This window comes from Rattus norvegicus, chromosome 1 (assembly GCF_036323735.1).
Source record: "Rattus norvegicus strain BN/NHsdMcwi chromosome 1, GRCr8, whole genome shotgun sequence".
In the NCBI taxonomy this organism is placed as follows: Eukaryota; Metazoa; Chordata; class Mammalia; order Rodentia; family Muridae; genus Rattus; species Rattus norvegicus.
In genome coordinates, this window is record NC_086019.1 from 120,832,264 (window position 1) to 120,844,788 (window position 12,525).

A 12,525-nucleotide genomic window follows, 5' to 3' on the forward strand; every position below is an offset into this window, starting at 1 on the left:
TAAACTTTCCTATGTGTTCATGTAAGTGAAAACCTTACCATGTACAATATATTGTTGTTTAATAAATTAATTGGTTTATCTTTCAGTAATGAAGTTTATTTCCCTCGTGTTTTAAAAAGCATTGCTATGATATACTTTTTTATTTACTTTTATTTGTTTATTTTTAAAACAGAGTATTACTCATTAGAATTTTCTGGACTTGTACCTCACATTTTAGAACAGACATGCTTTGAAATCTGAGATCAACAGCTTCGGCTTCTTAAATGCTAGAAGGAAAGTCAGGTGCCACCATGGATACCTAGATTCATTATTATGCTTTCAATCACTACATTTATTTTAGCAACATGGATAATGGATATGGTGAATTTGATGGTTAAGGAGTCTTTTTCCAACATCAGGTTCCCTTCGAGCATCTGAAATTTATCATTTTTCCCTTCAGCTCTGCAGATTCAGTTACCTGAATGATGTTGGCAAAGACTCTCTCCAGGTCTCTGGATATTGGCTCAGTTGTAATAAATGAGACAAATGCAGTTTTGTTAGTGGCATTTTCGAAGATAACAGAGAACTTCAAGGCCAAATAGACACGTGGACCCTGGTAAAACAGTAGGCCCAGAGTGCCATTAAAGCTGCAGTTCTTCACCAAAGAGACATCTGATAGCAGAGTTTGGAGATAACACTGTTTGTGGGCCCACTGATACATTAGAACTCTGCAAGTGCAAGGGATTCTTAATCCTATTATATGTTGTTGAATACCTTGATCTCTACAATCCAAGACCTTTAGGCATCCTGTATCGTGTCTCTCAAGTAGGGCTCTTTGTGCACTCTTGGTAAATTCCCAGGTTTCCCAGTCACTTTATTTTGAATCATTTAGGTATATTTCTCTCTGTTTCTCTCGTTCTCTCTATCTGTCGATCAGCCTCTGTCTGTCTGTCTGTCTGTATATTCATCTCTGATGATTCTATGATTACTGCCTTAAATATGTGTTTAGCCAATGTTTTGATGCTGTTATTACTGCCATTAAGTCATAATCACTGTGCTTCCTTCATACTAGTCAGAACCAATAATTAAAAACAGACATAGATTGTCTAATTCATATATATTTAACAGATCCTCTCGATCGTGTCAGAAATCTTCTTATTATAACATGAAATGTTTAAGTTTACTATGACAGATAGAGACCTCCAAATCCTCACAGATACCTGGCACAAGATCTCCAAGATGATGTCAGAACGACAAGTGTCTCTACCTGGATTGCGGTACAATGGCCACTATGAGAGATGAGGTCATTTTCTTGCCTGTTGCCAGGGCTCGCCCTAATCTGTAGACAAACAGAGGACACCCAGAGAATTAAATGTCTCATATTGCCTAGGACAAGGTGAGTCATTGCTCCAAAATTCCTTCTATACAGGAGAGCCTCTCATCTATAGGCCTGATGGGCAGACTACCTTTGCATGAGTTGTGATGGAGAACACAGGGACCTGGAAAAACTGTTTAGGTAATGATCTATAGACTAACCTATGTCATTTTAATTAGTATATTACATCTAGATTATAATTTATTCTTCCCAGTTTTCTGATTACATTGAAACTAAACTAATGAAAGTGTGACAGCCGAAAACAGACAACTAGTCCCTTACCCCAAGGTAATCCACAAATATATTTGGTCATTAGTCTATTCACTAATTAAGAATATCAGATCTGTTATTAAAATACAAAGGATTGCCTTGCTCATAGACTTCATGGTAAAGGATATACAAGTTCAGATGAACTTACACAGATGAAATCTTCTGCTAATTCCTTACCTAACCTCAGTTTTCAGTTACTAAATATTTCATATTTCTTCCCCTTACTATGTCATTGTTGTATTAGGACTATAACAGTTTAAAATTCTAATTCTTTTCAAGGGAGTTTTGATAAATTAGCCTAACCATAGTAAAACATTGCACTATATGACCCAACTTTAATAATCACAAGCTCAAATTCTGTTTCCTTTGATTATCTTCTAAATATATATTTAAACAATATCTCATGCTATATTTAAACTATCATCTATCAAAGTCACAAATTTAAGTTTCCATTGGCTGTCTTCTATCTACAGACTTGAAGTGTTTCATACACTAAATTCATGTGATCAACAATCAAATTCACAAGAACATCAAATTTTGATTGACTTTTTAATGCACACCTAAATGCTTTTCATTATACTAAATTTATACCTATTCATTCTCCTAGAGAGAAGCCCTTCTTTCTCCTTCTGCTTCCCAAAAGACTTTTGTCTTCCCTAAGCTCAGTTTAAACACTGTTCATGGTATTAACAAGCATCTCTTTTGTAAATTCATACGCTCCGGGAAACACACTCAGATCTACCTCTCATGGACCAAACAGGCTCCATCTGCCAATCAATAGCCAAGTTTCTACCTGTTCCCTATTCCTCTCCTGTTCCCTGGATTTGGAACTCTCATCTCAACCACCAAGACTTAAGGGTTTCAAATATACACTTATAAAAACTTATTTTTCCCCAAACTTACTTAACTTTATTTTCTACCTCGTGTGTGTGTGTGTGTGTGTGTGTGTGTGTGTGTGTGTGTGCGCGCGCACGCGCGCGTGTGTGTGCATTCATGTTAAGTGTTTGTGTTTCTATGTTTGTGTGTGGTTGGGACTGGTGGCATACACGAGGGCACGTGTTTCAGCATTTTGACGAATCCAGCATTTTGACGACTCTATATCCAGGACAGCTCCAGGAGATCAACCCACAGAAGCTCCATCCTATTCTCATAGAAACAAGCACTTTTCTGGGCCTTCACCTTCCAAACTACAAATGGACAGACCCCAAACAGCAAGGAAACTTAGAAATCTCCTAAGACTTGACCAACATCTTTATCCCCATTTTCTTAGGTTTCCTAGAGACACATCACTCCAAAGTCAGCAAGAAGCAGCTAAAGGTCACATTGAATCTATTGCTGATACACCATCACGTCTCTCTAGTTTCTCCTATTTTTCATTAGACAAAAATGGAGGAATTTTAGCACCTTAACGTGCTTTCTTTTAGGCTCCACCAAACAGATATTAGCAACAGCCAGGTAGGCTTGGCTTGCAATAAATTGGACTTTTGGCCTCTCTTCACTTTCTCTGACTCCCTTCTACCTCTCTCCATTCTCCACATGTGGTTGGCTGGCCTCATCTCTCTGTCTCTCTTTCTCTTTCTGCCTCTCTTCCTCTCTCTCTGTTTCTCTCTTTCTGTCTCTTTTTCTCTGTGTGTATCTCTGTGTCTGTCTCTCTCTGTGTCTGTCTCTCTCTGTGTCTGTCTCTGTATCTCTCTGTCTCTGTGTCTCTGTCTCTGTCTCTGTCTCTCTCTGTCTCTCTCTCTCTCTCTCCTTCTAATTCTACCTACCTCCCCTTCTTATGCCCAAATAAATTCTATCCTATAGTAGACCTGTCCTATGTCTGTTCCCTCTGAGGAAGGAATTAATCTGTATGGGCTTGCTGAGGCAAGTCCTCTAACCAAACCATACCACAATCCACAAAATATATTCTTGGCTTTACAAACACACCAAACTCTGATTTATATTTGAAAAGCATGTACTGTGCATTATAAAATCGTGGAAAGAAAAATATTCAAAAATAAAAAAGTTGTCTCTGACTATATATGGAAATAACTTGCTTCATACCCATGACAGAACTTTCAGAAACTATACCTGTGTGGCTAAATTTGATTCAATGTGACAATGAGCAGATACATATGGTAACATATCAATTCATGCCATGCTGAGAGGAGGGGATGACCACCCATAAACAGACTGTACTACTGCAGGTCACTCCCTCTGAAGGTTCTGCCAAAGCTGGAGAAGTTTAAATCTTCTTGAAAACATATGTCTATTGCCTATCATCCTGTAGTTTAAAGATACCTATCTAATACTGATTAGTTGGAGGAAAAAGTCAGTAAAACTACAATGCAGCAGTGTTGTATTTGTCAAAGTTGTCAGAGGATGCCTGGGAGGGAGTACTTAATAAGACAAAGCTGATTAATATTTTTAAAGGCATAATTTATATCAATAGCACTTTCCAGATGTGGAGTTTCCTGTGTAGAATACACTGGCTTTGAATGCAATCCTTCCTACTTCATGTACCTCTGAGCAGATTAAGATTAAGGCAGTTTTATCATGGATTAGTATACATTACAAATGTTATACAATAGTGACAAAAGTTAAAAATTACATAAGGTTAGAAAACAAGAAAATGCATGTAAAATTTTTTTTCAGCTATCAAGATCCTGTGTCAAGGTGGAATTCAGATGCTGAAATCTCAAAGAAATAACCTGTGTTTTTAAACAATTTACAATTTCTATTATAAAAGTAAGAAGAGATTGTTGATATTATTAAAAGCATCCTTCTGTGAGCTTTGGGTTTTAGAATTATTGCTTTGGACACATGAAGCCAACTGTTAGTGAAAAGACCAGTGCTAAGGATCCACAACTTTGTGCTGACCACAAGAGAGGTTCTGCTTCCTAAATTAAGTAAGATAATCCTGCTCAGTAATGATGGAAGCTTGTCTCTCAGGTGATTCTAAATCTCATCCGGTTGAAAAAGAAAATAACCATCTCAATATTATTTAAGAATAAAAACCTGTATAAGATGTACGCAGTAATCTTTTCTATGATATTCTGTGGATAGATATCATGGCTTTGTAATTTCTGCATTTGATTTCAGTTAGAGAATTGGAAATATTATTTTTGAAACTTATAAAAAATTTCTATGTCCTACTTACAATAGCTGTATAATGAAGGGGACTAAGAGACGAATTCAATGGTTACTTAACATGGGCAGTTAGAAGAATTGTTGCAATATTGAATTAATAGATCATAAAATTGTCCCAAATGATACATGGATCACTATCAGGGAATAAAAAAATGTGTACCTATTGTTTTTGTTTTTCTTGGGAGAACTCTAATTATGCTCAGTTTTCCATGTCCCCGTTTTTTCATAGCAGAGAATTCTAGTGTACATGGGATAATCTTTTAGCTCATGTCTCTTGAGCTCTTCATTGTATCGGAATATTGAAGTCCTCTCTTCTCCCTCCTCGCCTTTACAAACTTTCTTCTTTTGATCATCCTTTCTTTATTTCTGGAACTTTGAGAAAGAGTCTCAATCTGTAGCCTAGGCTGGCCAAACAATTGTAGTGATCAGTTTGCTTATATCTCCTGAAGGATATGATTACAGATGTGAGCAAATAAACCATGAGAGCTATTTTTTAATTCTTTTCTATTTACACATTACTTACATTCTTTGTCTTTTTATTGGATAGTTTATGTATTTATGTTTCAAATATTATTCACTTTCCTGGTTCCCTTCTCTTCCATCGCCCATCCCAATGCTTCTATGAGGATGCTCACCCTCCCCCCAGCCCTCTCACACCTCAAAACCCTGGCATTCCACTACACTTGGGAAAAGTGCCCTCAGAGGACCAAGGAATCCTTGCTGTCATTGCAAGATAATTCTATCCTCTGCTACATGGGCAGCTAAAATCATGGGTCCCCAAGTTGGTGGTTCAGTCTGTGGAAACTCTGGGTTGTCTGGTTGGTTGTTGTTCTTCCTATGTGGTTTCAAACCCTATCAGCTCCTTCAGTTCTTTCTCTAATGCCTTCAGTGGGGTCCTTGCTTAGTCGGATGGTTAGCCACAAGAATATTAATTTGTATAGGCAAGGCTCTGGCAGAACCTCTCAGGAGACTTTCATATCAGGCTCCTGTCCACAAGCTTCTCTTGGCCACAGCAGTAGTGACTGGGTTCCGTGGATGCATATGGGATGGATCCACAGGCTGGGCAGTATCTGCATGGCCTTTCCCTCATTCCCTGCTCCCTTATTATCATTGTACTCCCTACCATGAGTATTGGGTCCCCCCTTCTAAGAAGGGCTGAAGCATCCAAATTTTTGTCTTCCTTCTTCTTGAGTTTCATATGGTATATTAACTGTATCTTGGATATTCTGCAACTTGGGTAAATATCCACTTACCAGTGAGTGCATATCATTTTTGTTCTTTTGTGAGTAGGTTACCATACTCCAGATAACATTTTCCATTCATTTGCTTATGAATTTCATGAAGTTATTGTTTTTAATATCTTAGCAGTACGCCATTGTGCAAATATAACACAGTTTCTGTATCCGTTCCTCTTTTGAGCAACATCTGGGTTCTTTCCAGCTTCTGTTATTATAAATAAAGCTGCTAGGAGCATAGTAGAGCGTTAGTCTTTATTATATATTGGCGCATCTTTTGGGTATTAGCTCTGGAGTGTTATCATTGGAACCTCATTTTGAACTGTGTCCAATTTTCTAAGTAATTGCCAGATTGATTTCCAATGTCGTTTTAACATCTTACAGTCACACCAGCAATGGATGAGTTTTTCTCATTCTCCACATCCTTGCTTGCATTTGCTGTCACCTGAGTTATTGATCTCAGTCATTATGATTGGTATATGGTGGAATCTCAGCATCATTTTGATTACCATTTCCCTGATGACTAAGGATGTTGAACATTTATGTAGGAGCTTCTAAACCACTTGAGATACCCAAGTTAAGTACCCTTTGTTTAGCTCTCTACCTCATTTTTAAGTAGGATTATTTCAAATTATTATTATATTAAATGAATAATTATTATTTTAAATAGGATTATTGAGTCTAATGTCTTGGTTAATGTATATTTTCAATATTAACCTTGTATTAGATGTCCAGTTGCTGAAGAACTTTTCCCAATCTATGGGTTGCAGTTTTGTCCAGTTTACAATTCCCTTTGCTTTCTCTCAAGGTCCTATTTATAAATTCTTTATCTTAGAACACGAGCCATTGTTGTTCTTTTGTTCGAAGTACTTCCTTTTCTTCAAAAGAGAAGAATCAAGCAAAAATATGAAGCAATAAAATGAAACATCACCATCGTTTATACTTCAATCTATTAATATTTGTGATTCACTTACTATTTTGTGATATCTTTTAAGGCAATCGGTAAAGTTTTCTATCTCGGACTACTACAGAACCTTACAGCTAGTATTTTAATGTAGATAGATATGGCTATTTCCTCACCATGGTGGCTGCTGATTGTTCTGGTTATCCTATTATTCTTGCATCCCCCAAATACGGGGGTACATTGCAGCAACTGGGTTTTAACATTTGACAATAACCTCTTCTTGCATGTCTTCAGGAAATCTATCCATACCACCCCCGCACCTCCCCAGTGACAAGCCTCAGTGGCTTTACATGAAGTCTCCATGCCTTCATAAAAAGTTACTACCTAAATACTTACTACCTCATCATTTCTTGAACAAAGTTTCATGCTGACCCCCAAAGCATCACTTCCCAGAGACATTACCTCTTTGATTTTGGACTTTTCTGTATTACAACTGATTCATTATTAAGAGCAAAATGGCCAGCATTCACTGCCAACAAAGCAAGGGATTGAAATTAGTGGCTTCAGTATTGAAATATGTGAATTGAAAATTTCTCTAGTACATCCAGGAAACAAAGTTTATCTCATGTGGAAAGGGAATTCTGGAGGATTCAGGCTAAGAGACTGAGTAAGAACTATAATGCATTCCTCTTTATCTCTGCATTTATATTTAATGCAGGGAAAAAGAAATTAGAGATATAAATAGACATAGAGAGATACAGAGAAAGAAGATGAGAGAGACAGAAATAAAGGAGAGACAGGGAGAAAGATTCTAGACAAGATGAGCCTGAAGAAACAGTAGATTCTGAAGCTGTTAGTCACTAGAGTAATTAGATCAGCTGAGAAGATATTACTAAAAAATCAGCCCAAAATAGGCACTGTGAATCAATACTCCAGGTTACCACTTTTCTCTTCCTGGTTTCCAGGTGCCCCTCTGATATAAAGCAGAAAATTACTCTGAGGAAACAAGGCTGATTAATAGATATTATGACAGTCCACAGAGGTGATCAAGAGATAGAGAGTACAAATATAAAGCACAGAGGTCAGTGAACCTTAATTTTTCAAATATGCTGGTGAGGGTGTACTGAGAAATGTATTCTGATAACAATAAAAATGGCAAACATATTTTTGTTCAAGGCATATGAAATTAACATAATGCCCAAATAAAAATTCCAATAGCAGGAATTGTTTTTTGCTTGATTGCAAGGAAAGTGAATGGCATACAAGTGATTGAATCAGGGCCATGGCTGAGAAATATTCCCCTGGAATTAGGGAATGTCTATTGTTCAGGATATCTAGTACCTAATATGGCCACAAAAAATTCAGTATGAAGGAAGGAAAGGCTGAATTAGTTCATCCAAAGGAATTAAATCACTGGTGTTTGAATCACTCAGTCTTGATGAAAAGATTTGTTCCTAGTTCTATTGTAACATGCTAGGCCATGTTTAGTTGATATGTCTCAAGGAAACTCGCCTCTTTTTGAAGGTTATTTTGGAGAAGTGTAGTTGGATGACAGTAAAGATATGGGAAAGGACTTGATGAAGAGGAAAGAGGATACACTCTACATGGTATTTTTAATGAATGAGAAAATAATTTTAAAACAAATAATAGAAAATCCTGAATGTAGAACAACAGAAATTTAATACTGCTAACACTCAAGGTCAAGATTTCAAAATTTTGCTTTAAGCCCATATATTTTATAAGTATATATGCAATGAAAAAGACACCTTAGAAACCGAGTTATGTTTATCCTATAAAACATAATTATCTTACCAGCTACTGGGAGGAAAAGAGGAGAGGAAAGAAAAAATTGGGACAGGATCAGGTATACGAGGAGACCAGGATGATTTGCAGAATGTCAGGAAATTGAACAGATGTATAGAGCAATGGAGGATGGGGATCTGTAGGTAGCCACCAGAAAGTCCCAGATGCCGGAAAAGAAAGAGGTTTCCAGGTCTCAAAGGGGGCGAGATTAGCTAAACTGTCCAACAAAGGGAGGAAGAAACTGCAGAGTCTATATCCAGAGGTTAGGCAAGGCTCAGTTGGGGGATGGGTTCACTCACTCATCTTCAAATTTTAAACCAAATATGCTACTGTCTACAGGAAATACATGGACAAAGTGTGGAGCAAAGCCTGAAGGAAAGGCCATGCAGTATCTGACCCTGCTGGTGATCCATTGCATATACAGATATCAAACCCAGACACTATTGCTGATTTCAAGAAGTGCTTGTTGACAGGAACCTGACAGAGATGTCTCCTGAGAGGTTCTGCCAGAGACTGACAAATACAGAGGCATATGCCTCTGCCTAACAATTGAATGAGCAATGGGATTCCAATTGAGGAATAGGGAAAGTATTGAAGGAGGTGAAGAAGCTTGCAACCTCCTAGGAAGAACAAAAATCTCAACCAAACGGAGCCCTCCCCCCCGGGGCTCCCAGGGACTATACCACCAACCAAAGTTATGCACTGAGGGACTCATGGCTCCAGCCACATTTTGAGTAGAGGGTGGCTTTATCTAGCATCAATGGGAGGAGAGACACTTGGTCCTGTGAAGGCTAGATGCCCCAATGTAGGGGAATGCCAAGACAGAGAGGTAGAAGTGGGTGACTCAATGGGAGAACACCCTCATAGAAGCAGTGTTACATGTAATGGGACAGGGTTTTGCAGAGGGGAAACTTAGAAATGAGTTAACGTTTGTAATCCAAATAAATAAAATATCCAATAATGAATGAGTAAAAATAAGACATTTACATAGGAAAAGTTCAACATCAACAAGGAAAATAAATAGAAAAATTTTTGTGCTGAGATACATATTGAAGACGTTAATAAGCAATAAACCCATGAGGAGCAATTAAAGAGTTGTATATTTAAAGAGGAAAAGCTATATCCTACATGCAAAACAAAAGAAACTTCAAGAGGAATGGGCCGCCTTCATGTTGACTTCTCAGCACTTTCTGCATTCAGTAGGAAATAGGACAACTGTTTTCTTTTCAGAAAGACCCACAACACAATGAAAAAGAGCTAATTAGTGAGTGCTAATGAAAACTAGTACGAGTGCTGGGACATTCTAAAAGTGTTAATGGTTATCATTAAAGGACTTATCTTCAATTACTCTTGCCAGAAATACTGCCCCATCCTTGTTGGCTGTGTGTTGCCACTTTCACATCTTCAAGACTTCACCTAATAAAGTCCTTTTAGTTCTATAAAAGGTAGTGTAACTGATATGAAGAATATTTGCAAGAGTACACCATACAAAATGAAAAATAAATATTGCACACATAATAATGGTCAATTAATTAATTAAACTTTTAAATTTTTACTATGTACGTAATTATGGCAAAGTATTTCTCTTCTTCCATTATTTCTTTCAGGCAGCCTCAGAGGATTTTCATTGATCTTTAACAAATGTGATGACTTGTGTATAATGTGATGTGGCAGAAAACAGGGTACTGTGTCATTCTTTCTACGTCTCTGAAGAAGAGTGTACATTAGATGCCCCTAGTAGAAATTAAAGCATAGGTTTCAACTTTGAGATCATCCTTTAAATCCTTAAAAAAAAGTTATATTGTATCCTTGGGTACCACTGTGTTCTGACAGGCCCAAGGTTGGATCCAGCTCAAGGGGAGGCCCGAAGACCATACAAAATTACTGAGGCATTGGGGCATTTACAAAAATGGACCAATCATGCCTGCCATCCATTAGACCCAACAAGCAGCTGAAAGAGTCAGATACTGATATGTGCACCCAACCAATGAACCATGACCTCTCTGATTGAATTAAGGAAAAGCAGGTGGAAGCTAAGGAGGAGAGCAACCCTGTAGGAGGACAAGCGGTCTTAGATAACCTGGACCCTTGTGATCTCACAAACACTGGATCACTACCCAGGCTGCATATACCGGCTGAAATGAGGCCTCCAACACATATAGAGCGGGGGACTCCTGTGTCTGGGTTCAGTCAGAGAAGGTGCACCTAATCCTCCTGAGACTAGAGGCCCCAGGAAGTTTAGAGTTCTGGTGGGTTGGGTAGGGTTGGGACATCCTCTTGAAAAGTGGAGGCAGGGTAGGGAGGAAATATGGGATGTGGAACTCTCAGGGGCGTGTGTGGACAAGGAAGGGAATATAACTTGGAATGTAAAAAACAAAAAAACAACAACAAAAAACAAAACAAAGAAAAAAAACCCAAACTTTTATAGAATTTTCCATCCTCTTCTTTTGTTTAAAGCTAGATGGCTTTGTGAGCACAGATGTAAAAATTCTTTCAGTCATACCTTGACTTGAGATTTTTAAGGGCAAATGTAATATTTGTCTAAGATCTATGAGTACCGAAGGGACTTTCTTCCATGAGAATACATTTTTAATGACAATTTCATTTGTAGTATGCTGATTTAACTATTATCATATTTTTATTTTCTTTTCCCTATTAAATGGCTGCTTCATATTTTCATATCCCTACCCATGAACTAAATGTTTCTTAAATTTATTAACATATTTATATTCATATCTGGATGGCTTTTTTATACTGATGAAACCACAAAATTGTGTGCGTGTTTGTGTGTGTTTGTGTGTGTGTGTGTGTGTGTGTGTGTATGTGTTGAAATAGATTAATATACTCATTTAAAGTATGTTTCAATGGTTTAGTGTACTCTATTTGCTATGATTTATCTCTGAATACTAATCTTTCCATTGTCTTCTGTATCCCAATGTCCATGCCTTTTACTCAATTATCCTTTTGGTATACAAAGACAAATTTTTTGCTATACCCATAATTAATCATTCAAATGCTGTTTTCATTTAAGAAAAAGTTCACCATCCTTAGTAATCACAAATATGCACATTGTAATCATGTTGAAATTTTATGTTTCATTAATCGGGATCGTGAAGAGCACACATGCTAACTAGGATGATGAGTAATAAGAAATCTCACCCACTGCTGGTGAAAAAAACACACTTTTACTGCCACATTGGAAATCAGTTTGGTTTCCTGGGAATGATTTACCTCAAGTTCCATGTGTACCATTGTTGATTATAAATTGATGGGATTCCATATCATATTATAGACATACTTACTAGTTCCTATTCATTGCGGCTATAGTCATATTAGTTATAAATAGGAAATAGCCTACCTTTCCATAGTGGAGAAATTGATAAAAAATATGGTATATTACAAAATGAAATATTACTAGGCTATTAAAAATGAAGTAATGGATCTCATAGTTAAATGGATGGAACAACCACAAAAACAAACCTCATTGTGAGTTATCCAGAACCTTAAAGACAAAAACAGTCTGTATAGTTTATATTTGGATGTTTTACGACTTGACAACAGCATACAAGAATTAGGATGGAGGGAAGGATTTTGTGACAATTGAGAAATAATATAAATAATTATGGTGATAATTTGGAATGACATTGGCATGCAGCAATTAAATGGAGATTGGGGAATGAAGATGATAGTGTGAAATACTAAGGGGGACAGCTAAAACTTTGAGTCAGATCAGTTCTTAATATATAACATAAATAAAAAGTCTAAAGGAAATAAAAAATAATGGGAGAGAATGACCAAATTAGACATCTCTTCCCACCAAATGAAATCTC

At 37.1% G+C, this 12,525-nt stretch overlaps 1 long non-coding RNA gene across 1 annotated transcript in view; it reads right to left on the reverse strand.

Annotated features, from left to right (window-relative positions):
• The window catches only part of LOC134483413 (uncharacterized), a 723,689-nt gene that overhangs the window by 38,617 nt on the left and 672,547 nt on the right, over window positions 1–12,525 (reverse strand). The window contains exon 53 of the long non-coding RNA XR_010060293.1: window positions 1,200–1,318. This is a non-coding gene — a long non-coding RNA (uncharacterized LOC134483413). The remainder of the gene's footprint in view (window positions 1–1,199; window positions 1,319–12,525) is intronic.